Here is a 24,451-nt window from a genome sequence, read left to right as displayed (position 1 = left end):
TTGTTAAATTGAATACTTTAAAATTAATTTATATTTAATTTGTATTCTGTCTGAGTCTACGTTACCATGATGCTGCCGCAAGATCTTACATAGGTACCTGTACCTAACTGAACTTGTACATACACCAATAAACGTGACTACTTTCAATTCCAGTCTCAGAGTTCCAAGGTGAATGATGAGGGACCTGCAGGCTCCATTACAGATTGACACGTATCATCTGATAGTGTAGCCAGGTGTGTAGTTTGTGGGGTGATGCACTTCTTCCACCGTTTGCCACAGGCTTCTGTCAGTGGTCAACACATGAACTTGAGGGTCTCAGAACCAAATGCTCCATCTCCACTTTGTGGGGACAAAAATGTTACCATTTTTCAAGTGACATTTCCCACTGCCTGCATGGTATTCTTTTCTCATGACAAAGGTGGGAATGTTGCGTTTGTTTTAGGAGGCTGGCGTGTCATGCAAATTATGGCCCATTCAATAGAAATTACTCAATTCAGTTTGGACTGGAAATTTTGACTTGAGAGAGTTCAAAGAAACTGATCTGCTTTCCTACCAGTGGATTGGGAGGATTTTACAGACAGTATCTTTTGGTGCCAGCTGTAGGTAGTCAAGTGTCAGAAACAGAAAGGACGGTAGTGGTCATTGCAGAGCAGACCACTGGTTTTATATAAGTTTGAGGTCCTGATCTTCAAACTGCTTTTATTACCAGCATCTTTTCAAGCACATCCTCTCAGTGGGCAAGGAACTGCTCTTCTGAGACAGATTCTGTCCATCTACAGATACATGGACATGAATTTTACTGTAGGACAATTCCATAAGAGAGCAGCAACAACCACTATAATACAGGCTTTTTCCATCTCACAAAAGGTTATTAACACCTACTGGGAGGGACACTAGAGCACCTTCCACAAATTTGGCTGCTGGCTGAAATGCATCACCATCTTATGTTTGCTTCATGTTGGCATGTCAGCCGTGATCCTATCCAAAGCAGTCCAATCTCAGTGAAGACTACCGGTAAGCATGGCTGCCTCACTGCCCCAAAACTTCTCCCAATCTATTGGACTGTGCCTGACACCCAACAAACCTCCTGCAAGAGTGGAACTGATTTATAGGACTAAGTGGGAAATGTTTGATCTATTGGACCTAATCCCCAAATCAGGGTTACTCCTACCTCAGTAGTTATGATGCAGTATGCAGGATGCTTGATTGCCAACACATACAAATACGCTAATACACTTGCACAAAGAAAATTGAGTCACTCTGTACTGTCTTCCCCACCACTGAAGGGATCTACAGAAAACTCTGCCTCAAGGAAGCAGCTAATATAAAAAACCTACACTAACTCTGGTCATGTTCTCTTCTCACTACTACCATCAGAAAGATGATACAGAAGCCCCAAAACAGTTACCTCCAGGTTCTAGAACAGAATCTTCCCATCAGGTTCTTGAAGCACCCTGCTCAACCCAAACCACAATTATACATAGAAACAAAGAAAATAGGTGCAGGAGGGGGCCATTCGGCCCTTCGAGCCAGCACAGCCATTCATTGTGATCATGGCTGATCATCCCGTATCAATAACCCGTGCCTGCCTTCTCCCCATATCCCTTGACTCCACTAGCCCCTAGAGCTCTATCCAACTCTCTCTTAAATCCATCCAGTAATTTGGCCTCCACTGCCCTTTGCTATGTAATTTGGCCTCCACTGCCCTTTGCTATGTAATATGTAATGTAATTTACACTACTGTAGTTGCTTTATGTACTTGGGTTTTTGCAATCTCATGGTCGTATTTACATAGATATATAATAAATTATTAGTTACTCTATTCAGTTAGTTGTTATTGCATCTAATTATGCCTGTAAAACTACAGTTTGAATTTCATGGTTGTATTTCATTGTCATATGAGAAATATACACTTTTCAATCTCAAAGACGTCTAAAATGTAAATTGGCCAATACTTATAGATCAGGTTACCCAGGAAGTCGTCATCTGATATAAACATATCTGAAGAGCAACTGCTGAAAACTTGTACTGTTCTGGGAGTCCAGCTGCCTGGGTTGACCAAACAAATTATTAGTATTAAAAATTCTTTAAGGTCTACCGTTATTTGAAAATATACTGATAACACAGAAATTCATAATTTTACTACAGAAAATATGACCTAAATTTTGCAATGATAGCGATGTCAAAACTTTTTGCTGCCGTCTACCATTACAACATAAGATCGATAGTAACATTTGAATTCCCAAAACATAATTTAACACAGCAACCCTAAAATTGCTGACAATTATTCTGCCCTCCTGCAAAGTTGGGCAGAATATTAAGAATTGGGCAGACAATTATTAAGCCCTCCTGAGAAGATTACGGTCGGTATGTCAAGGAAGACTAACTTCTACAGGTGCACAGTAGAAATCATGCCGACCAGTTGCATCGTGGCTTGGTTCGGCAACTTGAGCGCCCAGGAATGGAAAAGACTACAAAAAGTAGTAAACACTGCCCAGTCCGTCATCGGCTCTGACCTCCCTACCATCGAGGGGATCTATCGCAGTCGCTGCCTCAAAAAGGCTGGCAGCATCATCAAGGACCCACACCATCCTGGCCACACACTCATCTCCCTGCTACCTTCAGGTAGAAGGTACAGGAGCCTGAAGACAACAATGTCCAGGTTCAGGAATAGCTACTTCCCCACAGCCATCAGGCTATTAAACTCCTCAAATAAAACTCTGAACATTGATAGCCCATTATCTGTTTATTTGCACTTTATCTGTTAATTTATCCATGTGTGTATATATTTATATAATGGTATATGGACACACAGATCTGTTCTGTATTCATGCCTACTATATTCTGTTATGCTGAAGCAAAGCAAGAATGTCATTGTCCTATCTGTGACATGACAATAAACTCTCTGAATCTCTTGAAGTTGTCACCAAATAAATTATGAAAAATTCACAAATTGATATGAAGTAATTAGAGAATACTCACAGTAAAATATCCTGTAAATATGGTAGTTAAGCCTAATTTTAGTTTCAATATTTAAGTTTTAAAAACAAATTTTGTTTTTCTCTTCATGGTTTGCTGCAAGGAAAAACTTTTGTGCGATTGTTTGCTCTACCAGCTTGGTGACAGTTCAGTCGCCAGATGCCAGAGGTCCTGTTGAAGAGATATTTCATAGGAGCTGGAAAGGATGAAGTTATCAATGAGGTCACTAAATTATTATAGGCATCTTTATTCAAGATCAGAGAAGAGTACTATTATTTTGTGATTGGTGAGAGAGTAAATTCAAGACCCGTTAGTCCAATGTGAGAGAGGGTTATACAGCACGAAACAGGCCCTTTGGTCCAACTGGTCCGTGCCGACCAAGATGACTTTCTGAGCTAATCCCATATGTGCATTTAGCCCATATCCCTCTAAATCATTCTATCCATTTACCTGTCCAAATGTCTTTTAAACAATGCAATTGGTCCACCTTAAAGCTTCCTCTTGCAGCATATTCCATCATTGAGAGAAAAAGTTTATTTTAGTCTGAAGAAGGGTTTCGGCCCGAAAAGTCACCCATTTCCTTCGCTCCATAGATGCTGCTGCACCCGCTGAGTTTCTCCAGCATTTTTGTGTACCTTCACTACACCTACTTATTTTAACAAGCCAATTTTGTATCCAATTGGGTAGATCACCCTGGTTGATGTGTGATCTAAACTTCCTGACTCGTCGATGGTGTGGGACCTTTTCCAAAGGCCTTCCTGAGGTATATGTAAATAGTATCCACTATCCTGCCATCATCAATCCTCTTTGAAGATAGACACAAAAAGCTGGTGTAACTCAGCGGGTCAGGCAGCATCTCGGGAGAAAAGGAATTGGTGGCGTTTCTGGTCGAGACCCTTCTTCAGACTCTTTGTCAACTTTTTAAAAAGACTTAGTTACGTTGGTGTGAAATGATTTTCCATGAACAAAGCCGTACTGACAATCCCTAATCAATCCTTGCCATTCCAAATAATGATTGATTCTGTCTCCCAGAATCCACATCAGTAACTTTCCCACCACTGATGCTAGACTCATTAGCCTGTAGTTCACTTGCTTGCCCTTCAGCTCTTCTTAAATAAAAGCACAAAATTAGTCACTCTTGGGGCCTCTGGCACCTTACCGATGACTAACAAAGATACAAATATCCCTCCAATTTCTTCCCTAGAATCCCACAATGTCCAAGCATACATTTGTTCAGGACCTGGTGATTTATCCACCTTAATATGCTTTATGACTATGTGGAAATGTTTTAATACATCACTCTTCATTTCACTTAATTCCGTAGCTTCCAGAACATTATCTATGTAAATACAGATGAGACCTTGTCTGATAACACCATGCCCATTTCCAGCAGCTCTACACATGGGCAACCACATCGATCCTTAAAAAAAAGGATCTCTCCCTAGTTTGCTCTTAATATACTTGTAAAATCTCTTGGGATTCTCATACATCTTATCTGCCTGAACTGTCTTGTCCTCCTTTTGCCCTCTTGGTGTCCCTCTTAAGGTAACACCAACATCTCTTATGCTATAAGTTAACTATACTTGACATAGACCACATGCTTTCTCCAAACCAGTGCCTCAATATCCCTCGTCAACCACGATTCTCAAATCCTGCCAGCCTTGCCCTTCATTCTAACAGAAATATACTGTCCTTGAGCACTCTCCACTTCATTTTTTAAAAAATCTCCCACTTGCCAGAGATCCATCCCTCTGGAATCCCGAGATACGAAAAAAATCCTCCCAATGTCTTCAACATTTTCTCACCCAATTTGTGGAGCAGTCCAACCTTTTCCATAACCATTTAAAAACTAATGGAATTAGAACCTCTGGTGGTGGCAAGTTATCAGAAATCAAGACGAGGACAAAATGATTCAACAGTTAAAGAAATCCAAGTCCATTAGAAGAAGTCAATGTGGATTTTTGAAGGGAAGGATATTGATTTTTTACTTGAAGTAATCCGAATAGTAGACAACAGAATGTCAATAAGTGCAGATTTTATGGACTCAGAAAAGGCATTCAATTCCTTTTTTTACATGAACGACCATGATAATTAAAATTCATGGAATGAATGGCAAGGTTAGTTAGGAGTCTACTGTTTTGTACAGTGAGCACTAATTTGCTATGGTCCTTAAAAGAAACTAAATCCTTTTCTGATTTCATAAAACAATAAAAATCAGAATGAATGTAATCTCCTGGATTAGTTTTGATCCACTAAAATTACAAACAAGTTTTACAATTGTTTGCTCCTCACTAGTTTTGAGTTTAATCCAGTTTTATCTGTCAACTACATGGAATGGGGTAGACAGACGAATAGGTTGTTTCCTGTACTTTCATAATATTAGTCAAATCTATAAATTTTAAACCGCATTGTTAAGAACATGGCTATCATAATTGTTTGTAATGAAGAAATATTATATTATAGAACCTCTCGGATAATTACATATGTATGGGCTGGGTAATTTGCAAGAGAAAAGCTTAAGGTTTGCAGAAACACATGTCTCTGCAAGAAATAAAGTACAAAGAAACACATATAGTGAACAGATGAATCAAAACATAGAAACGCTAATCTGAACCTGCATAGCTTAGTTTATTGCTTTGAGGCAATTATAACGCTGGAGGAAATTGTATTTAATATAATTTTGTGTTGAAAAATGGGTTGCTGAATCTCAGGCCAGTGATCATTTCACTGAATCTCTTCTCAGGCCAGTGATCATTTGCTCTTTCTCTATGGCACATTCCTGAGCACCGAGTGTGACATATAGATGGAGGGTTATGGCTGTTTATGCTGAATTCGAGACAGATTTCAAGGCTGAAATATAATAGACTCTGTAGTTAGCTAGCTTTGGCTATGTTAAATTATAATGAGATTGAAATAAGATATAGGATGCGTGTTAAGGGGAGTAGTTGCTTGGAAAGGAAAGAATCACATTGATGGATTTGTGACCTTCCTATGTTACAAAGAAGCGGTTGTACTTTTGAGGTAATGGTCTGAGTCACTAACTCTTTGGACCTGCCTCTGTGTTGGAAGGTTCAGATAATTATCCAGCGCTGAATAAAGAATCGATTTCAACAGCAACAAGTGTTTGAATCAAGCTTTCTTGAATTTAGATTGACAAAAGAACAGTTTAACAGTAATAAATCAATTTTCTGAAACTGAACATAGCTTTTACCCAAACTCAAGAAATAATGGAGGTTATACACTATGTAAATATTCTAAATATACATTGTAATACATCCATGCAATTGTACCAGAACAACCATCCTGCTCTCAACATCTGTAAGACCAAGGAACTGATTGTCAACTTTAGAAGAGAAAGGATGAGGATCTATGAACCCGTCTTCATCAATGGGTCGGTGGTGGCATTTCAACATTTCAAGTTCCTGGGCAAGCAATTCTCTGAAGGTCTATCCTGGATCAAGCACATTGATGAAATCATATAGAAAGCACATCAACGCCTCTACTTCCTTAGAAGATTGAGAAAATTCAGTATGTCGCCAAATACTCTCCTGAACTTCTACGGATGTTGGAGAGCATTTTGACTGGTTGCATCATGGCCTGATTCTGCAAGTCGAACACCCAGGAACAAAGGAGATTACAAAAAGTAGTGGACACGGCCTGATCCATCATGGGTACCGAGCTCCCCACCGTTGAAGGGATCTATAGAAGGCGTTGTATTAAAAATGTCAGCCAGCATGATCAAGGACTTGCACCACTCTGGCCACACTCTTTGTTTCACACTTGCCATCAGGAAGATGGTATGGGAGCCTGAAAACTGTGACCTCCACGGTCAGGAACAGCTTCTTCCAAACAGGAACACTAACTAAACTACAAACTATCTTGGTTGGACTAGGAACTTTGGGCATTTGTTTTGCACCAATTGTTTTTGTTTTTAAATTTATTGAACTTTTTATATGTTTATTATGTTGAATACAAGTAGTGTTTACATATCTGTTATGCTGCTGTAAGTAAGAATTTCATTTATTCTGTTTCAGTGCAAACACTCTTGGATTCTAATTAATTATATAATTTATTTTTTACTCCGTATCACTTGCAATACTTATCTCATTGGCAGAAACAGTGGTACGTGGCATACACAATTTGTCAATGATACTGTTTATGCTGCATATGCTGGTTTAAACCGAAGATAGACACAAAATGCTGGAGTAACTTAGCGGGACAGGCAGCATCTCTGCAGAGAAGGAATAGGTGATGTTTTGGGTTGAGACCCTCTCGTCCCGAAACATCACCTATTCCTTCTCTCCAGAGATGCTGCATACCCTGCTGAGTTATTCCAGCATTTAATGTCTCTCTTCTCGATTATACCTTCGACTCAGGAGAAAAGTCTTAAAACTAAATATTTTTTCCAAATCTTTATTGGAAACAATGTTCGGCTTGAATCACCTAACTGAGGAAGTAGTTTGACAGAACACAAGGCATTAACATGAATGCTGAATGCTTGAGAAATAATAACATCAACATCAAGCAGTATCTGACTATGGCAACAAATAGCCCTGATAAAAATAGCTCGTGGATTATGCAAGTCAAAAGGAAAATAAACTTGAGTGGGTGCAGTCATATTTGGCAGACCATTAGGTAACATGATTGTCAGTGGCAATCTTCACAATCTCAGCATATCAGAAAACTTCCTCGTGATAGTGCATTCAGTCAACCATTTTCAGCTGCATTACAATGACCCAACTCAAATACTTGTTTGCTAGCAATGACCACAGAAGGATCTAGACAATATTCAGGATTTAGATTAGAAATGGCACAATATCGGTAACATAAACAGCCATGCAATGAACAGTTCCAATTACAGAAAAATACATACATCCAATTAATGCCACATAATCACAATCACAGTAACCAAACAATGTGTCCAGAAAAATACTCATGGTACAAGTGAATTAGTTTTAGAAGATACATGGCTCCTAATACTGACACATGGCTCCTCAATGTCTCTTCACCACCTACATTGCTTGTACAAAAAAGGTGTACAAATATAACCAGCAGCCACCTCTGTGAACACAACTGCAATACTGAGATAGGCCCACATCAATCAGAATATTTCACCTAATCCAGGTGCTTCCTTTGCCAGCACATTTACTTTCAAATCATACACACATTTTGATAAATGCCAACTTTCATTCATCATTCATCACCCACTCCGACCTGAGTGTTCACTTTAGCAATTCAAAATGGCCCATCCTCACCATATGGCAACTAAAACCGAGCAATAATAGCCTTTTCACATCCTAAATATCCCAACTAAAAACGATTAAAAATTGGCAGCCACTAACATCAAAACAGGCCGATGATAATTTTTAACTGAAAGCAAAATTTAAATTAAAAATCCATGCATCTGTTAGAAAAATTATAAATGTTGTCAATAAAAAAAAGCAGCAACAGGCTACGTTTACCAGGCCAAACTGCATGTTTAAATTTAAAAAATATATTTACTGTTTCAAATCACTCGATTCTTTATCATATTGCAAAGCAATATCTATATATTACTAATGCAAGATCTGAGAAAAATTACAGAATTAGAATATAGTCTCCTTCAGAATGATCTTCAACCATTTACGAAGCACATCACTCCTACTTCATAACCCGTCTTCTAAAATTTACATTCTGAGGTAATAAATGTAGATTAATTATATACTTTACATGTTCCCAATAATAAGAATAGCAGATTTAGCTTTTATAACCCTATATTGTACTATGAAACTAATCATGTGATCATATTATCATGCTATACTTATGGGCGTCATCAAACCACAATAACACTACTTTGAACCACGAGATAATCTCTTTCATTTCAAAGACACTGGCTCGTTGTCATAAGCTCTTTTGGAGTACGCAGATATTGCAATGCCCTGCATATAATTAAAATAAATAACCAATGGAAATTTTGTGTCAAAATGTATATATTCTGACAAAGCCTTTCCTAATTTCTGGATGATCACCATCCCAAATTAAAATAGAATAGTTATTTTTACAAGCAGCTATGCATGTTTGCCGTTAAACTGCAACACAACTTTGATAGTATTTGGGAGTACAGGTGCACCACCTTTTATCCGAAAGCCTTGGGACCAGACACTTGTCGGATTTCGGACATTTTCGGATTTCCGAATGGAAGATTTTTAGCGTAGATTAGGTAGGTAGCGTGGGCGGCTTGAAAAGTCTCGAGCAGCTGCCTCCTCCCCGGAGACTGGGAGAATCATTGCATAAATGTTAGTCAGTTAGTTTGGAGGGATTTTATGTGGTGGTGGTGGAGTAGGGGTGAAGGGGGAAACTTTAATTCTTAGTCCCCTACCTGGTCGGCGACTCCCAACCTCGCGGAGCTGGGGGCTCCGTCCGGCCGCGGGCGGCACCGGTTGGAGCTCCGACCCCGGCAACTCTACCCCTGGCTGCGCGGCTCCAAATCCAGCGACGCTCCAACATTCGCGGAGCTGGGGCGTCCGGCCGCGGGCCGCGCTGGATTTGGAGCGCCTCGCAGCCAGGGGTAGAGTTGCCGGGGTCGGAGCTACAACCGGCGACGCCCGCGGCCCCACCGGCCACAGCGCTGCGGAGCTTACTGCACGGCGACCCGGTAAGGCATTGACCGCTCCCCGCCTCTCCGACCAGGTAGGGGACTAAGAATTAAAGTTTACCCCTTCACCCCCCCTTCACATAAAAGCCCTCCAAACTAACTGACTAACATTTAAGCAATGATTTACCGATGTTCAAGCGTCTCCCGGTCTCCGGGGAGGAGGCAGCCGCTGCAGTAATACAGACCTGGGTTGACCGTGGGTCGTTTCGGGTCAAGTTTGGCGCCAAACGCGAGCTTTGGTGCGCAGACGACATCTGGAAAAAATGGCCGGTTTTCTGAGTTTTTCGGTTTCTGGAACACCGGATAAAAGGTTGTGCACCTGTACTGGGTTTGCAAAGAGATTTTCACCCCTGAGTTCCTCACATAATGTTAGTTATTTTAAAGGTTAATGCAATCACTATCCATATTTGCTTCTATATATTTTGTTTGACCAGAGCAACTAGTAGATTTTTTTACCTTCATTGACAAAACAGCATAAGGTAAAATTTGTCTTATTTTTAAACACAACATATTAATTGCTGAGCATTGGTGTCTGAATATAAAGATATATACATATTTCTCAGGTACACAAAAAAGCTGGAGAAACTCAGCGGGTGCAGCATCATCTAAGGAGCGAAGGAAATAGGCAACGTTTCGGGCTGAAACCTTTCAGTCTTCAGTCTGAAGAAGGGTTTCGGCCCGAAACGTTGCCTATTTCCTTCGCTCCATAGATGCTGCTGCACCCGCTGAGTTTCTCCAGCATTTTTGTGTACCTTTGATTTTCCAGCACCTGCAGTTCCTTCTTAAACACTATAAATATTTCTCCATGCTTTAACCAGTTGCATTGTATACAAAGGAAAAGGAAAATAATGATTTTGAACAATTTGTCATACTTGTCTATTAGTTTTATCGACAATTAATGTGATGTAGGGTGGATACCCTTTCAAAAATAAAAAGGAAATCTGCAGGTTTTGTTCTCCCTTCCTCCTCCAATTCACTTAAAGAATTTTTCAATACAAAATTTAAATTGAATTGTGCAGCGTTCCAGTTATGATACAATAAATGTGACTGGGCAGGTGGATAGCTTCATGTTTAATAACAATTGGTAAGTTCTTTAAAATAAATTGAGTTTTCATTATATTATATAGCAAGTGATTAGAACTTGCCAGATAGAATCTTGGTTTATCTAGTTATAAAACATGCAAAAGCAAACACATTCATTTTAATACCTTAGTAAAAAGTTAAGATGATGGATACTTTATTTTATGTTGTGATGGATTATTTATAATACATTGTCTTCAACGTACCGGTAATCCCAGAGCTATCTATATTATAAAAGCCTGATCTTGAAGACTTCCTGTTGTTCTGTATATTGATTTTAGAATTTTGGTGTTGGTTGGTTTGAAATAAAGCACAGCAAATGGTTGGTGATGGTTGGTTTGAAATGGCAAATGATTAAAAGTCTAAACTTGACAACTTCCTGTTTGCACTATATATTGATTTTGGATAAAACGCTACCACTTACGGCTGTGATTTTTGGCCATCTTACTCATCCGCTCATCAGGTGAAGAGGATTCTTCCCATCAATGAAAAATAAAAGTGTTATTAGTGTTTAAAAAATGTTGAGAATCTCTCTCATGTCAATCACGCCATGAAGGCCAAGCCCCTTCCGGTGGGAGGGATTATAAAATCCGGAAGTGTGGGTGTGGCTCAGTCTCTGCAAGATGGGGGAGGGAGAGGTCACGACTCTGTCTGAGCTGTGAATCAATTGAACACACTGAATGTCTACTGATCTGTGAGTGTGGTGTTTAGTGTGGTTTCACCCTGCTTGAAATGGCATGAAACTGCACTTGAATTTGTTGGCCTTGCACCCTTCTTGAAATGGCATGAAACTGCACTTGAGTTTGGTGGCCCTGCACCCTGCTTGAAGTGGTAGGAAACTGCACTTGAGTTTGGTGGCCCTGCACCTTGCTTGAAATGGTATGAAACTGCACTTGAATTTGTTGGCCTTGCACCCTGCATGAAGTGGTATGAAACTGCACTTGAATTTGGTGGCCTTGCACCCTGCTTGAAATGGAATTTCAAGGAATAGCCGTGTCAACTGCCAGCCCACCAGCCGTGAGTGAGCTGCCAGCACATCAGGCTTGAGTGACTGAGCTGCCACCGCAAGAATCCATTTGGCCCACAATGTCCATACTAGCCCTCTGGAAACCAGTCCCTTCAGCCCACAACACCCATACTAGTGGTCCACAATGCCCCCCTCCCGCCCCCTCCCACCCCTCTACTGGCCACCAATATTGGTATTGGTGGAGAGGTGGAATATTGCGTTGGGGGACCAGCCCTCCCTTGTGAACAAGGGACCCCACGTAGTCCAGTAAATGATATAGGTGTTGTTTACATGAAAGCACAGCGCCATGCAAAACATCTAGCTTTCAGATTAATGATTCAGAAGGCGGGAGGAACACAGATAGGGCATAGCTGTAGTTGAATGCTCTTTTGAGCATGATGTGTTCATAAAATCTTGATGAAAGCATTGTAAGTTTAAGCATGCAATGATATTTGTTAGAATTAACATTACTTCAGTTCAGAGGATAAATAAAATCTATTATATTATATATATAAAACTCAAATCAGTCCGCCTGCAGTGTGGGTCTCTGATGATGTTGGCTGCATTTTTGAGACAGCGACTCCTATAGATCACTTTGGTGGCTGGGACACCACATTTTGCAGTTCAAATGCCATTATATTAACTGTCTCTGTTCCCTTTCTGAGATTTTTATATCTTTCCTGAAGAGTGGTATCCAGAAGGTATAATAATTAATCTGAAGCCAAACTTGAGACTTCACAAAGTTCAATATGATCTCTTTACTGCTATTTATAAATGTGGGCAACCCATCTGCTTTTTAATCAACCTTTCTGCAACCTTTTAAGGATTTGTATAAACAGGAATTGAAGTTTCTATGTTCATCTGCAATTTTTACATTATGCAATTCGGTATTTTTTCATTCTTCATTAAATCTCCCAAAGTGCATTCATCCACTCATTTCACTATTCAGTCCACCTCATCCTGAAATGTTATTGATTTACATCAGAACATCAATGTTCCCAACCATTGGAACAAAGTGAAAACTTTACAATGCTACTCCCCTACACCCAAATTTAGGCTATTTATAAAGATATTTTTATCTATCAGTGATAATTACTTTCAAATATTATTTTACTGTACATCATCAGCATTGGTCGTCAAGTTTCATCCACATGCTCCCTTAATGCAGAATTTGGATATATTAACACTAAAATTCTATCTCAGTTATAAATTTATACACTTCACCTTCAGATAATAGGCTATAGCTCTGAAACAATTACTATTTTCTCTAAATAAGCACAATCTGAGTATTTCCATCATTTCTTCTATTTTCATTACGTATTACTCATTTCATTGCTTTCCTCCACTTTTAACCTTCCGAGAAGAACAGATGGCATTTTATTCATTTTATTTTCATCGTTCAGGAACATGTTGGAAGGCAGTGCAAATTAATGACCTGTTTTACTGGTCTCTCTCAATAGGAGCTCTGATTTCCAGTTTGGCAGCTTCTTTGCATACACCCACCAATTCAGGAATTCCATAAGAATCCAATTTTGTAATTCTTATTGCAAGATATTTTCTTTTGTCCCATTTTTACAGATTAAGATTGGCAGAAAAAACGTTTCTAAAAGGTAAAAACATTTTTTAAGAATCAAGATGTTGTTTCAGACAATAATTCTAATAATATGCATGGAATCTTAAGAACTTGTAATTTTGCAAAAAAAGTTTAAAAGTTTTGCAAAAAAGATAGACTTCCACAATTTATATATTTGAATAATAACTAACAGAAAGAAATCCAAAACTAGATACAAATAGACCAGCCGGTTAAAAGACCAGCAGATCACATGAACCACATTTTCCACAATGTGTAATCTCAACTCTAATAATACTTATCTAAAATGTCAAAAGAGTTAAACGTTTTCACGGCCACATTAAAATTTAAAGAAAAAAGGGGGATCGTTCTTTCTAAAATGCTCGGCCTTATGTCATTGAGATGGTGAAACTTGATTGTTTTTTTCTCTGTGGATATGGTTCTGACACAGTCTGCAATGGATTCGAAATGTAACTATGCTCTGAACTTCAAAAGCTCCAAAGGAAAAGTGCGGGAGCAGAAGCTGCCAGAAACTGAAGTCAAGAGTGTGCGTGTGAGGTGGCACAGGCCGGGTCATCTGACTGGCATCTCAGTTCAGGTATCAAAACACTGTAAACTTTGAAAAAATAAACTCTCTCGAAGGAATAAAATATCTCTAAGTAACTGCAGGAAGTTCAAGTGACTGTGGGCGAGCATGGTGCAGTTTGGCTTCTTACAAAATAGTACTGGACGCCTGGGTGTGGAAGGGAGTGGTAGGAAGCAAAGATTATAGAGGAGCTCCTCTAGTATCTTTGGTAGGAAGAGCGAGAGAGACAGAGACTCTTCCACGAACATTTTAAATGCCCTGACTTTTTGCTCAAATATTAAGACCATAACTGTGTTAGTCCGCACCCAGCATCAGGTGTCAGTGACACTCTTACTTTCCCAGTTACCTTACCACCCCTCTTGAAAGGCTTCAACAATTAGCCGAGGCCCATCATCGTTCCCCTTTCTCCCCCCGCGGCCCTATTCCCGACCAAATGCCGGCTTGCCAGCCCGGGACCGGCCGCGCTCGGTGCTGCGAGCTCAGGGTCCAACTTACCTCAGACTCGCGACGACTTCGACGGGCCGCCGCTCTCGCGAACCCGGCACAACACAGACCTCACGCAGCAGGAGGGCGGCCTGACGTCAGAACCTGTCCGCCCGCCAGCCCCGCGGCAGCGCGAGGGAGAGGCGGGGGAGCGGCCGCTCTCAGCCCGCGCCTCATGGACAACGGCGCCTCACGGAGGGCAACCGGCCGCTCTCAGCCCGCACCTTGGGGGTAGCAGCGCCGGCCCCTGGATGTGCCTTCAGTGCAAGGAGGATAGATACTTACTGGACGTGAGCGCCAGCTGAGAAGTGTAGGCGGTTCTTTTTGCGTGTTTTATAGTCACACAGCAGGGAAACACGCCCTTCGGCCCAACTCGTTCGTGTCCCAAAGAAAGACGCAAAATGTTGGAGTAACTCAACGGGTCTGGCAACATCTCTGGAGCGAAGGAATGGAATGGGTGACGTTTCGAGTCGAGACCCTTCTTCAGACTCGACCCGAACCATCACCCATTCCTTCTATGATCCAGAGATGCAGCCTGAGTTATTCCAACATGTGGCTATCTTCGGTGTAAACTAGCATCTGCACACATCATTCATGCCTTATCCAAGCTAGTCCCGTTTACCCGCGTTTGGTCTCTATCCCTCCAACCCTTTCCTATCCATGTACCTGTCCAAGTGTCTTTTAACTTTCTTCCCAAGTGAACCGTCCTCTCACAAAATGCGATCCTGACCTCTCATCTACCACACGAGAGACCTGTGAACTATCTGTAGATCGGACTTTAACTTGCACTAAATGCTGTGTCCATTATCTGTACTTTAGACGGCTTGATTATAATCATGTATAGTATTTTCTTTGACTGGATAGTACACTAAAGTAGCTTTTCACTGTAACTCGGTACATTCTGCAATTTTACAGGGCCCTGGTGAGACCACATCTGGATTATTGGGTGCAGTTTTAGTCTCCTAATTTGAGGAAGGACATCCTTGCTATAGGGAGGTTTCACGGCAGTCGGGTCACAACCCATGACCCGTACTGTTGCTACGCTACTCCAAGTGGAGTACACGCGATGAACTGCAGGTAGGCACTTACCATTGTTTCCAACGTAGCGGGCCCGTTAAAACCCGCCGAAATTGTCAATTTTTGCACTGTAAATAATTATGGAAATCAGGATAAGCGTGAGACATTTAGCCTACTTCAGAATTCCAAAAGTGAGGAGAAATGACGGTAGATAGAAGCGAGAGCTGAAGGGACAACAACAGCCAGAGTGCTTAGCGAACATTGGCCGTTTGCTCACTGCATTTCATCAACTAAGGCATTATTTGTGTTTTTTCTCGATTCCTTTGGCATCTAAAAAGTCTCAGTGATAAATCTGGCTGTAAATGTTTTAAATCGCCCATGGTTCTCAAGTGGGTTTTTACATACAAAATGAAAACGCATCTGAAGAAAAATTTACAGCCAGATTGATCACTTCTGAGACTTTTTAGATATCAAAGGAATCAAGAAAAACTCAAATAATGCCTTACTGTTGATGAAATGCAGTGAGCAAATGCGATAATTCCCAATATTTTCAATTTCGATATCTGCACGGCCAATGTTTACCAAGCACTTTAGCTGCTGTTGTCCCTTCAGCTCTGCTTCTCTTCTCTAAAGTTTTTTTGATGTTAAAGAGGAGGCTGATGTTCACCAGAGTGCCAGATCAGCCACCTCCTCCCTGTAGGCCTTCTCATCGTTGTCTGAGATCAGGCCCACCACCACAGTGTCATCAGCAAACTTGATTATCGAGTTGGAGCTGAACCTAGCCACACAGTCATGTGTGTACAGGGAGTACAGTAGGGGGCTGAGGATGCAACCCTGGGGGGGATCCTGTGCTCAGGGTGAGGGACTTCAATGTATTTCCCCCCATCTTAACTACCTGGGGCCTGGTGGAGAGAAAGTCCAGGAGCCAGGCACACAGAGGGGTGTTGAGCCCCAATTCCAGTAGCTTCTCGGCCAGTCTGGTGGGGACTATTGTGTTGAAGGCTGAACTGAAGTCTATGAACAGCATCCTCACATAGCCCCCCTTCTGGCAGCATGATGAGAGAGAGCGGTGTGCAGAACCTGGGAGACCGCATCGTCCGTGGATCTGTTCGGATGGTATGCAAATTGTAACGGGTCCATGTTGCGAGGGAGGAAGACGCAGATGTACTTCTTCACCAGCCTCTCAAAGCATTTCATGACTACTGAGGTGAGGGCCACCGGACAGTAGTCATTCAGACAAGCTGGAGAGGCATTTTTAGGTACCGGTACAATGATGGATCTTTTGAAGCAGGCAGGGCCCACGGACTTATCCAGGGAGAGGTTGAATATTGTCGTGAGCACCGGAGCTAGCTGCGTAGTACAGGACTTAAGTACTCGCCCCGAGATGCCATTGGGGCCTGCAGCTTTCCTCGTGTTCACCCATGTCAGAGCCCTCCTCACGTCGTGCTCGGAAAACGAGAATGTGTGCACATTCCTCCCTTCAGCTTCGATAGCCAGCCCGCTGACGGCATTGTTGTTAGTCAGCAGACCTGGGGTGATGTTGCCCGTCTCGAAACGAGCCCAAAAGGATTCAGGTCATCAGCTAGGGAGGTGCCGGCACTTGCGGATGAGGAGGGGGATGCTCCGGTAGTTGGTTACAGTCCGTAGCCCCTGCCACAGGCGTCTGGTGTCCTGCTGCTCCATCTGTGACTCCATCTTATCCCTGTACCTCCTTTTTGCGTCCTTCACCTTCCTTCGCAGTCGGTAGAACTCTACCTTGTAGACGTCCATGTTTCCGGATGCCAGGCCAGAGTTGGAGGCAGCGGTGCGAGCATTCAAGGCAACATGAACAGACCTGTTTGGCTTGGGCCTGCCCTGTGTTTGAAACTGCAATGGCAATGGAAATGAAGTTAAAATGCAATGAGCTGTTTGGCTTGGGCCTGCCTTGTGCTTGAAAGTGCAATGGCAATTGAAATGAAGTGAAAATGCAATCAGCTATTTGGGGTAAGCCTGCCCTGTGCTTGAAAGTGCAATGCAATGGAAATTAAGTGAAAATGCAATCAGATGTTTGGCTTGAGCCTGCCCTGTGCTTGAAAGTTTACTGGCAATGGAAATTAAGTGAAAATGCAATCAGCTGTTTGTCTTGAGCCTGCCCTGTGCTTGAAAGTGCAATGGTAATGGAAGTGAAGTGAAAATGCAATCAGCTGTTTGGCTTGGGTCTGCCCTGTGCTTGAAACTGCAATGCAATTGGAAATGAAATTAAATGAGTTTTTTGGCCTGCCTGTGTTAAACAAGCCAGTCCACCAGTTTCTTTGGGTTTATATAGATGCCGTTTATGGATTCTATGTGTTTTATAATCCCAAATAAAGTTTGTAATCAGGGAATCAAGTTTTTTTAAAACAAAATTTTAGGAAGGTATATTGGTATTGATTGAAATAAGTACAGGATTTGTGGGAGAAAGATCATCTTTACGGCATTTATTCTGCCTATTAGAGACATCGGAAGTGTTTTCCAAAATTGAGTTAGATCATTTAATTTAGTAACTAAAGGAGGAAAGTTTGCGTTAAATAGAGAAGTGTATTTTCTGGTTACATGAACACCAAGATATTTGAATTTTTCCGTAGCAATTCTGAAAGGGAATTTTAGGAGGTGTGTCGGCTCTTGGGGTTTTATTGACATCATTTCACTTTTGATCCAGTTTATTCTATATCCTGAAAAGGAAACAAATTCCTCTATAAGATTTAATATACTTGGAATGCTAACTTGGGAATTGGTGATATAGAGTAATACATCATCTGCATATAATGATATTTTATTATTGGAGTATTTAGTGTTATAGCCGTGAATATTCGGATGTACTCTTATACTTTCCGCCAAAGGTTCAATCGCAAGGGCAAATAACAGGGGTGATAATGCACAGCCCTGTCTATTGCCACTGGATAACTGAAATTCAGGTGAGAGTATATGATTAGTCAGCATTCCGGCAGTCGCTTATCATATAGAAATTTTATCCATAGAAATAAAATTTTCTCCCAACTGAAATTTTTGCAATACTGTAAAAAGATATTTCCATTCTACTTGATCAAATGCTTTTTCTGCGTCTAATGAAATAATTGATAAGAAGAATGGCAAAACACCAGGCCCAGACTGGTTTAGTAACAAATTTTATAAAAGGTTTTACAAGGTAACTTCCCCGCGTTTACATAACCTTTATATACACGCATTTAAAGAACAGACACTACCACAAACCCTAGCCGACTCAACTATTACACTTATACCCAAAAAAGATAAAGATCTGGAAGATCCGGGATCATGCAGAGCAATCGCCCTGTTAAATACAGATCAGAAAATATTAGCTAAAACTCTGGCAAGAAGATTAAGTAAATACGTTAATAAATTAATACACTCGGATCAAACTGGGTTTATACCCAAGAGACACTCAGTTAATAATTTGAGGCGCTTGTTTAACATAATGTACTCACATAGAATTGCTTTTTATAAACACCAAAACTCTTCAATAGTAATGATTATCAACAGTAACATGCAGGTTTCTTACTAACACGTCCTGAACGTGTCACATATTCTCTATCAGCATTATGTGTCGGTCGTTCCTCCTCTTTATATTTGGTATCAGTCCTGTTGCTGCCTGGAGTGACGCAGTGGGGAACAAAACCTAGTTCCTCCAGTGGAGGAACATCTCTCAACTGCACTCGATTCTGTCTTAATCTATTTCCATTTGGCATTTCAATTATGTAAAATCTTGATTGAGGTTCGTCACAGATTGTTCTCACTTCTGCTGGTATCCAGACATGAGTTGCTTGATCCAGAACCTGGACCTTCTGTCCAATGTGTAATGGTTTCTTGACCGAATTGTCTCTTGTCTCTTGACCGAATTGTCAAAATGCGCCTTCATTCGCTGCTTGCGCTCTTCAAGTCGCACGAAGTTCCTCTGCCCTTGGTATGTCTTGTCCCCGTCAAGGTTAGTGGGTAGAGGTGTCCGAATCTATCTTCCAAACATCATCTCTGCTGGTGACGTTAAATTGGAATCAATCGGTGTAGTACGCAAGTTGAGTAAAGCTGCTGCTACACTCTGCTCCGTTGTCAAGGACTTCTTGATGACGGATTTCACCGTTCGTACCATTCTGGCTCTGGCTCTGGCTTCCCTTCTCTCACCCCTCACCTCTCACAACCTTCGTACTTCCATTCACCTACGGTAGTCCCCACCCATCTCCTTAGAGTTGGACCCGTTTGATTTTCTTCATACTTTCTGCAAATCACTGATTATACAATGTCTCAAGCATCAATAGCTACCAAATATTGCAGGAGATAACCCTGAAGGCAAACTAATGTTTACCCTGCCATCACTATTCTGAGGTAAATATGATGGAGAACATGCAAGTCTTTATGGCAATTAGCTATTGATGCAATAACTTCAATGAAACCAATTGTTTGGAGACAATGCATGGCTGATGGTCCAATTCCTCTATTTCTGACAAAGATGAAATTCAAACACATACGCTTTTACAATAAAATTCTATTACCATAGATAGGGAATCTACATACTTAAATTAGAAATTTCTTCTCAATGTTTATGTAGTGATATTCAATGTTAATATTGATAATTGTCTTCACATTCTGATAATATGATGTATTCAGACTGAAAATGTGCAACGTTATTGGTTTACTGATCAATCTATATAAATTATAGGAAAATGAAGCTGATAACAAATGTTAGGTGCAAGATTCAGTTAATAACTTGAAAAATAATGAATATTCAGATAATTAAAAACCCTTAATTCAGGAGTGTTCTTTTGAATAATTTGTAAAATATTTTACAAAAAAGTCCCAATGAGATTAGTGCAGGAAGGGACTGCAGATGCTGGTTTAAACCAAAGATAGACACAAAAATCTGGACAGCCAGCAGAATGTATAAACTCAGCAGGACAGGCAGCATCTCAAGAGAGAAGGAATGGGTTTCGGGTCGAGACCCTTCTTCAGACTAGTCAGGGGAAAGGGAAACGAGAGATTTATTGAGATAAAGAACAATGAATGAAAGGTATGCAAAAAAAGTAACGGTGTTAAAGGAAACAGGCCATTGTTAGCTGGATGTTGGCTGAAAACGAGAAGCTGGTGCGACTTGGATGGGGGAGGGATGGAGAGAGAGGGAATGCCGGGGTCACTTGAATTTGAGAAATCAATATTCACATCACTGGGCTGTAAGCTGTCGAAGCGAAATATGAGATGCTGTTCCTCAAATTTGCATTTAGCCTCACTCTGACAATGGAGGAGACCTAGGACAGAAAGGTCAGTGTGGGAATGGGCAGAATTAAAGTGTTTCGTAACCGGGAAATCAGGTAGGTCCAAGCGGACTGAGCAAAGGTGTTCAGCGAATCGATCGCCCTGTCTACGTTTGATCTCGCCGATCTATAAGAGTCCACATATTGAACAACGGATACAGTAGATGTGGTTGGAGGAGATGTAAGTGAACTTCTGCCTAACCCGAAAGGACTGTCGGGGTCCCTGGACTGAGTCGATGGAGGAGGTATAGGCTCAGGCGTTGCATTTCCTGCTGTTGCAGGGGAAGATACCTGGGGATGGGGTGGTTTGGGTGGGAAGGGATGAGTTAACCAGGGAGCTGCGGAGGGAACGATCTCTGCGGAAGGCAGAAAGGGATGGAGATACGAAGATGTGACTGGTGGTGGGATCCCATTGGAGGTGGTGAAAATCAGGATTAGTTGACGAGAAGTAGTTCTTGAACTTGGACGTAATAGTTCTTGGGCGACTGTACCTTTTTCTCAATGGTAGCGTGATGAGAATGTGGCTAAGGTGGGGTGGGTGTTTGATGCTATCAGCTGCCTTCTTGAGGCAACGCTTTTGTAGATCTCTTCAATGGTGGAAATGTCAATACTCGTGATGGACTGTACAAAATCCATAACTTTTTTAAACTTCCTCTGTTCGAGTAACCGAATCGGGCATGGATGCAATCGAGAATCAACTCGCTCTCTACCGTCCCTGTAGAAGTTTGATAGATTATTCAGCAACATGCTGAATCTTTTCAAACTTTTGAGAAACGTTGAGAACGTTTCTTTGCTGTTGCGTCAAAGTGCTGGGCCCTTGACAGATTTTAAGTAAGAGATGTAAACGCCCAGTAACTTGAGGCGGTAAACTCTCTCCACCGCTCTCCTGCTGCTGAAGACAGGTTCATGGATGCTCTACTTTCTTTACCTGAAGTTAACTATCAGGTTCTTTGACTTGCCAACATCAAGAGCAAGATTGTTCTGGCACCATTCAATCAGATTATCATCTCCCTACTGTACTCTGTCTTTTCCTTACCACCATTGTTGGACAAATAATGCGCAAGGTCAGCAAATTTAATGACGGTCTGGCTACATAGTCATGAGAAAAGAGAGAAAAAAAGAGAATTGAATCGAGCAGGTGACTAAGCACCGAGCCTTGAGGTGCCCCTGTGCCGAGCATCAGCAATGAGGAAGTGTTTTTTTTTAGATACAGCGCTGAAACAAGCCCTTTGGCCCACTGGGTCTGCACCGACCAGCAATCCCCACACATTAACACTATCCTACACCCACTATGGACACTTTTTTTTACACTTACCACGCCAATTAACCTACAAACCTGTATGTCTTTGGAGTGTGGGAGGAAACCGAAGATCTCGGAGAAAACCCAAGCAGGTCACAGGGAGAACGTACAAACTCCGTACAAACAGCACCTGCAGTCGGGATAGAACCCGGGTCTCCAGCACTGCATTCGCTGTAAAACAGCAACTCTACCGGTGCGCCATCGTGACCGCCCGTGTTGTTGCCAATTCATATCGATTGATGTCTGCCGCCGAGGTTGAGGATCCAATAGTGATCATCAGAAATCCAGTTCTCTGAGCTTGACAATAAGTTTAGAGGGGATGAGTTTTGAACAATACTTTAAAAACAAGGTGTAGCTATGGGCACACGCATGGGCGCCAGCTGCCTGCCTCTTTGTAGGGTACGTCAAACAATCCTTGTTCGAGACGTACCAGGGTCCCATTCCCGACCTCTACCTCCGCTACATCAACGATTGCATTGATGCTACCTCCTGCACCCACACAACTCACTGAATTCATCAACTTCACCACTAACTTATATCTGGCACTTAAATACACGGACCATTTCCGACACTTCCCTACCATTTCTTGACCTCACTATCTCCATCGCAGGTGATAGACTTCTGACCGACATCCACTATAAACCCACTGACTCCCATGGCTATCTAGACTACACTTCTTCCCACCCTGCTTCCTGTAAGGATTCCATCCCCTACTCCCAATTCCTCCGTCTACGCCGCATCTGCTCCCAGGATGAGGTGTTCCATCGGAAATGTCCTCAATCTTCAGGGAACAGGGGTTCCCCTCCCCCACTATAGATGAGGCCCTCACCAGCATCTCTTCAATACTCCGCAACACTGCTCTCTCTACCCCCCCCCCCCCCCCCTCGGAACAAGGGCAGAATCCCCCTAGTCCTCACCTTCCACCCCATTAGCCGTCACATACAACAAATAGTCCGTCATTTTCGCCACCTCCAATGTGACCCCACCACTCGCCACATCTTCTCGTCTCCCCCCCCCCGGTCTGCTTTCCGCAAAGACCGCTTCCTCTGTAACTCCCTGGTCAATTCTTCCCTTCCCACCGGCGCCACCCCCTCCCCGGGCACTTTCACTTGCAACCGCAGGAGATGCTACACTTGTCGCTTTACCTCCCCCTCGACTCTATTCAAAGACCCAAGCAGTCGTTCCAGGTGCAACAAGAGGTTCACCTGCATCTCCTCCAACCTCATCTATTGCATACGCTGCTCTAGATGTCAACTGATCTACATCGGTGAGACCAAGCGTAGGATTGGCGATCGTTTCGCTGAACACCTCCGCTTGGTCCGCATTAACCAACCTGATCTCCCTGTGGCTCATCACTTCAACTCCCCCTCCCATTCCGAATCCGACCTTTTTGTCCTAGGCCTCCTCCATGGTCAGTGTGTGCCACCGGAAATTAGAGGAGCAGCACCTCATATTCCGCTTGGGCAGTCTGCACCCCAGCTGCTTTGACATTGACTTCTCCAATTTCCGGGTCGTTTGAAGAAGGGTGTCGGCCCGAAACGTTGCCAATTTCCTTCAATTCATAGATGTTGCCGCACCCGCTGAGTTTCTCCAGCACTTTTGTCTACCTTCGATTTTCCAGCATCTGCAGTTTTCTTGAACATGAGTTTTGAACACTGAGCTATAGTCAGTGAACTACAGCCACATGGTCATGTTGTCCTCATTATCAAATCGTGTCCAACACAGAATAAAATGCAAGAAACAGATGCTGGAATCTAGAGCGACATAATCTGCTGGAGAATCTCAGTGTGTCTAGCAGCATCTGTGGGTGGAAAGGAATGGTTAACATTGCAGGTCAAAATCCTGCAGAACCAGATGTAGGGTTTTGATCCAAAATGTCAACCATTCTTTTCTATCTACAGATGCTGCTCGACTTGGTGAGTTCTTCCAACACATTATTAAAGTAGGATGTCAATATTAAGTCCTCCCCAGGTTATGAATATCCAACTTAAGACAGGCTGTACATATGAAAGAGCATTTGAGAGTCCTGTGTGGGATAAATTTGCTGGATGCTGCAGGCTTCGGACATCCTCTGCCACATCTGAACTCAGTTCTTGGGCACATTTCCTACTTACAAACAGTTCACAGAAACAGAACCTGTGATGTAACCTAAGGGTGACTTGTAATTAAGGTGCACAAGGACAATATAGACTTTGAGTTTGATCATTTGATTGTGGTGCTAATATTGCCACCTGCTGGGATGCCCTCTCCCTTGTTTCTTAAACAAGTCTTATGTTTAACTATAAATCACTTTATTTTGTTTTTCTTGTGTAGTCAAAACCTTGTAAGGAAATGGCAATTAATACTGTTTAGGCGGAGGTTTGTTATTTGACTGAACAAAAATCCCAAGGATGCATAAGAGGCCTCAAAGGTTGTGGTCAAGGTTTCACAATTTTCCACGTGGGTAGCTCAGTGATGGTTTTCACAAAGGCTACCTTTTTTTAAATATGCTGATAAATGATAGTGACCATGATTACAACA

The 24,451-nt window shown here is 42.0% G+C and overlaps 1 protein-coding gene across 5 annotated transcripts in view; it reads right to left on the bottom strand.

Moving 5' to 3' along the window:
- Positions 1-14,617, bottom strand: part of clip1a (CAP-GLY domain containing linker protein 1a) — a 128,939-nt gene extending 114,322 nt beyond the window's left edge. For 2 of the 5 annotated variants that reach the window (XM_055655703.1, XM_055655704.1), the window contains exon 1: positions 14,351-14,617. The gene's annotated coding sequence lies outside the window, so the exon portion shown is untranslated. The remainder of the gene's footprint in view (positions 1-14,350) is intronic. The other 3 variants (XM_055655705.1, XM_055655707.1, XM_055655706.1) reach the window with 2 other exon arrangements.
- Between the last annotated feature and the right edge of the window lie 9,834 nt (positions 14,618-24,451).

Source organism: Leucoraja erinacea, chromosome 25, assembly GCF_028641065.1.
Source record: "Leucoraja erinacea ecotype New England chromosome 25, Leri_hhj_1, whole genome shotgun sequence".
In the NCBI taxonomy this organism is placed as follows: Eukaryota; Metazoa; Chordata; class Chondrichthyes; order Rajiformes; family Rajidae; genus Leucoraja; species Leucoraja erinaceus.
Note: the sequence above shows the minus strand (reverse complement) of the source record. Positions and strands in the feature narration are given on the sequence as shown.